The sequence below is a fragment of the Camelus bactrianus genome, chromosome 4, assembly GCF_048773025.1.
Source record: "Camelus bactrianus isolate YW-2024 breed Bactrian camel chromosome 4, ASM4877302v1, whole genome shotgun sequence".
Classification (NCBI taxonomy): domain Eukaryota; kingdom Metazoa; phylum Chordata; class Mammalia; order Artiodactyla; family Camelidae; genus Camelus; species Camelus bactrianus.
Window position 1 is genome coordinate 75,152,996 of NC_133542.1, and position 5,488 is coordinate 75,158,483.

Genomic DNA, 5,488 nt, shown 5'->3' on the forward strand with positions numbered 1-5,488 from the left:
GGGGAGGCTGAGGCGGGTGGGGTTGCCTGGCCCCTCACTGGAGCTGGCAGACATCCCACGTGGCCTGGACCCGAGCGAGGGGTGCAGGGCCGTGGGCATGGCCAAGTCACCACGGCCACCAACGCCAGGTCCACTTCATGGGAGCACAGCCCAGCAGGACCCTGACTTAGCCCACACCCCCGCCCCCTCCCCAGAACAGGGCCCTCCTCAATCCACCCCCTGGGGGAGTGGGCTTCTGTACGTGCTCAGCCTCCAGGGCACCCGTGTTTGCTAAAAACTCCTGGTGATTCTGCCTCCGGTAGCTGGGCTGTGACCCCTGCTGGTCTCTGGTCACTCAGAGTAGCCAGAAGATGCGTCCCAGGAGCCAGACACTAAGCTGGGGGTCGGCCCTCAGGGCTCATGTTGGGGGACTCCCTGTCCATCCGAGGCCAGGGTCTGCAGGGTGGGGAGCAGGGCAGGAAACACTGTCGGGCAGGCTGGCTGGAGCCGCAAAAGCCAGAGGGCCTGGTCTGGAGCCCTACTCCCCGTGGGCCTGCAGCTGGGTCTGGGGCTCATGGCTCACCTCTCTGGGCGTCCCTGCGGGAAGGCGGGAGGCTGAGGAGGTCAGCCAGAGCTGGGAGAGAGCAGCCTTGCTCTGCATCCACAGATGGACCCGCTGCCTTGCCAATCGCTTTCCCTGGACGGGCAGGCAGGCAGGCTCCCAGGGCCCGGGGCCAGCTGGTCCAGGCCCCTCACCTCCTCATCACCACCTGGAAGGAGGGGCCGTGGTGGGGCGGGGGGTGCGGGAGGCTGGCAGCCCGCGGCTGATTGTATTAGACAGACTGTTATCGATCCAGCTCCTGCTTATCCCTGGTGCCTCATTTCAATAAACAACAGTTTGAAAGAATTAGCAGGGGACATGGCTCGCTCCCCTCCCCCTTTCTTCTTCACCCTGGGCTTCCTTTGGTTTGTCAGGAATGGAAGATTTATGAGGATTCGAGTAAGATTCTCACGTGTCCCTGGGACACAGGATTGGCTCATCGAGGGCACGGCAGACCCCTTGCTGTTTACCTGCCCTTACACAGGGCAACAGGCATGGGCTGCGGGCATCGGGGACGTGGCAGGGTGACCGGGAGGTGTCACCAATGGCACTGGGTTGGCTTCCGGAGAAACTTTCAGGAGGCGGCGTGGGATGGCAGGAAAGAATAACCCCAGCTACCCACCCACGGTTACCAGGCAGCCCTGGGTAAGCGGTCGTCACATCCCCTGCGCCTTAATTCCTCGTTTGCAGAGGCAGGAGAGATGCTGGATGTGTGTGTGTGTGTGTGTGTGTGCGCGCACGTGCGCGTCTGTGTGTGAACACATGCACTGCCCATACCGTGTTATAACTGTATCATCACATGGTCGACTTTATCTCTTGGTTTTCACCCATTGCAACATTTCCACAAATTATTCAACACTTTGAAAAGTATTTTTTTAATGTCTGCAAATTCCTCAAGGGATCATTTGTAACATAAAACCCTTCGTAGTTTCCCTGACATTTAGACATTTAGACATTTGGGAGGATGCTATTTCATAACTATTACAAATAATATTGTTAAAATTGGCCACGTGGGTTACAGCCCAGTGGTCCCGTCAGCCCACAGTCCTCTTTCCCCAAAGCTGGCATCAGGGCTGCCCCCACATGACCCCCACTTGAAGCCACCTTCCTTCCATCGCTCCCAGCTCCTCTTCTGAATAATTCTCTTCACAGCTTTTCCTCTTTATTGTCTGTCTTTTCTAGAAGGTGAGCTGGATAGAGTCTGTACTTGCTTGATCACCAGCGACAAGAGGAGTGGCTGGGTGGGGAGGGAATAGCTCAGTGGTAGAGCGTGTGCTTAGCGTCCACGAGATCCTGGGTTCAGTCCCCGGTACCTCCATTAAGAAAATAAGAATAAATAAATGAACATAATTACCTCCCCCACCAAAACAAAACAAAACAAAAAAAGAGCACTGTATTAAAAAAAAGAAAGAAAGAAGCAGCGTGCCCAGCACACAGTGATTTTTACTCATTTACTTATTTTTACAGAAGCACAGTCAGTTACAACGTGTCAATTTCTGGTGTATAGCACAGTGTCCCAGTCATGCAGATACGCATATATTCGTCTTCATATTCTTTTTCACTAAAGGTTGATTTTTAAAATCGATTCTGATCATCATTGCCTTTTCCTCTTAAATTTTATTGAGATATAGGTCACATGCTGTACCATTCACCCTTTTAAATTGTACAGTAAATGGATTTTGCTATATTACATGATTAATTTTCTAAATGGTGCTAAAATACATATAGCATGAACATTAGTGTTTTAACTGTCTTTAGGTGCACTGTTGGGGGCGTTAATTACACTCACTATGTTGTGCAACCATCACTATTATTTCGAAAACATTTTCATCACCCTGCCCTCAAAGTCTGTCCCCACTGAGCACTCACTCCCTGCCCCACCCCCAGCCCCTGTAACTGCATTCTACTTTCTGTTGCTCTGAATTTGTCTCTTCTTGGTACATCGTATAAATGGAATCCTACAACATGGGGCCTTTTGTATCTGGCCTGTTTCACTCAGCGTGTCGTTTTCAAGGTTCATGCACTTTGTAGCAGGTGCCAGAATGTCTTTCCTTTTTATGGCCGAACAGCACAATCATTGTCTTTTAATTGGGTGTTTAGGCCATTTACATGTAATGCGATTACTGCTGTTGTTTTCTGTTTCTCCCATTTGCTTTTGCCCGTTTCCCCTCTTTTGGGGCCTTCCTTTGGATTGCTCCATTATTTTCATGATTTCATTCTATACCTTTGTTGGCTTATGAGTCATGACTCGATTCCGTGTTTTCATTGCTTGCTTTACAGATCACACATCTTGAACTCCTCACAATCTACCTTCAGGTGACGCTAAACCCCTGCTTGCATGCGTAGGAACCTCACGACAGGAGATGCCATCACCCTCTCCTGGCCTGCGTGCTGCTGTTCCTACTTTTACATATGGCATAGGTTGTGCCACTTTTCCTGCTCTTTTCTCCTCTGTGTGTTCCATTTTGGGCAGTTTCTCTTGCTATGCCTTCAAGTTCACCGCCCGTCTCTCCTTCTCTGGTGCTTACTCCGCTGTTAATTCCATCCAGTGCTTTTCATGGCTAGAGATTCGATGGCGGTCTTTTTTTATATCATCCATGTTCCTCTGGGACTTCTCAGTCTCCCCTCTACCTTCTAGGAAGACAGGAGAAGGTCAGTAACAGCTGCTTTAACGCCTGTGTCTCCTGACTCTCACATTTGTCATTTCTGAGGCATCGTACCGAATTTTCTTCTCATCCTGGGCCCCGTTTCCCTGCTTCTTTGCACGCCTGGTAGTTTTTGCTTGAATGCCAGGCATTGTGAGTTCTGCCTTGCTGTGTGCTGGGTGTTCTCGCATCCCCGTGTGCAGACCCTCCTGGGCCTTGTGCCGGGTGCGCTTACACTCCTGGGAACGGCTTGCTCCTTCAGAGGCTGGCCTTTGAGCTCCGCTGATTCTGGCAGACGAGAGCACCGTTAGCTCGGGGACACCTGGGCCCCAGTCCTGAGGTGATGCCCTTTGTAGGCCCTGCCTGGCGTCCCGCGTATCACGGAGCCTTCTCACTCCAGCCGGTGGGGACATAAGCCCCTGCCAGGCGTGTGTGAGTTCCAAGGATTACTCTGCGCGTTCCTGCCTGTGGCTCTTTTCTAGTGTTGGATGCTCTCCTCACAGACATGCGTGCTGGTCAGGTCCACTGGGACCCGATGGAGATGCTCCACCGCCCTCTGGGGCTCTCTGCGACACTCCCGCTTTCCACACAGCCCTCACCCCTGCGGTACTGGGGCCTCACCATTCAATTCTGTCCCTCAGCTCCAAGACCGCTGCCCTCTGAGGGTCTCCCTCCCTGTGCTAGGCCCTGCAGCAAGCTGAGGCCATCATAGGGGTCACCTTGCCTGCTTCCCGTCTCTTGGGGGTCACTGTTCTATGTTGCCTGCATTCTAATGTCAGGCGACCATTGTTTCATATAGTTCGTATATTTTGCTGTTGTTTCTTTTCAGCATGAGGGAAATTTCAGGCCCTATTACTCCTTTGTGGTTAGAAGCAAAAGTCCCCTGGTTTAATGAATAGTTCCAGGTGAATAAATGAAGAAGTGAATGAGTGATGCTCCAAGCATGCCTTTGAACAGAAAGCCTTTCTCCTACTTAGGCTGATTACGGTTGCCTCAGCTCCGCGCGGGCTGGGGCGCCCCGCCTGCCTCCAGGCTGCACATCTGGCCCTAGGTGGGCAGGGCTGCTGGCGGTGAATTGACCCCCAAGCGGCAACCAGAAGGTCAGCGGGTAGGGACATCTGTAAGACCCTTGACCCACTTGGCCAGTTGCCCCCCGAGTCCTCATGGAACCATCCCCAAGTGCAGCCTGGACCCCTGTGCTCGAGGTGGGAGGTGGAGAGAGGAGGGGCTCTGGACAGAATAGCCCTTGTTGGTTTCCACCTCAAACCCAGGAGGAGGGGCTGGGCGCCCCTACCGCCACATGCTCATCTGTCCAGGGGGACAACCAGGGTGCCCAGAGAGGCCCCCCCCCGAGGCACCACCGGCTTATAGTGCAGGGTATATGGCCCCCATGGGCCACCTGCATGCATAGGGTCCCAGTCCTGGCTCTTCAGCCCCTGAAAGCCTGCTAGGAGGGTCCAGGAGTCTGGGCTGGGGCAGCTCCTGAGAGAGGGGCCTGGGGACAGGCTGTTTGCAGGCGGGGTGGAGATGGTTTATTTATTTCCTCCTGACATTACAAATGATGGCCTGAGTGTTGCATTATAAAGGAATTATGACTTGAGCTTTTGCGGACCTGCAGATTTCCCGGGTGTGCGCGGGGAGTCGTTGGGGAGTTGAGGAGACTCTGGTCTACTGGAGAGCACCCCAGCTGCTGTCTGGGGACTGACCGCTACCTAGACAGGGGCCTCACTGCACTCTGTCCCTATAGTGGGGCCTGGAGCTCAACTCAGAGCATTTAAGGGGCTGCCTGGGTCACAGCACCCCACTGGGAGTGAGGACAATATTCAAGGGAGAGACGGTCAGTGTGCCCAGTGCAGGAAGGCCAGACAGAGACGGGGGCTGAGGCTGGGTGTGGGCAGTCTCCTCCAAGTACTTCCCCGGCCCCTGACGTGGCCTCCGGGCTCTGGCCCCTCGTGAGGGAATGCCCCAAAGGGCCTCCAGGGCCGGGGAGAGGGGGCCAGCGGGGACAGAGAGAGGTGGCTCATGCAGGGCAGGGCTGCGGCGGTCCTGGGCCCCAGGGAAGGCTGTGTGCAGGGAGCAGGGCTGTGGGGGCTGGGCGGAGAGAGGAGCCGCTGGGTACTGGGCAGAGGGTCCGGTGCCTCTCCACCTGCCCTCCCAGGCAGGCCTTGTGCCCCGGGGTGGGGGTGGTCAGTGGCCATTCTGGATGATGGATCGCAGAGGCTGCCCTGATGCAGCAGATGTGGGGCTGCACTTGGCCTCAATC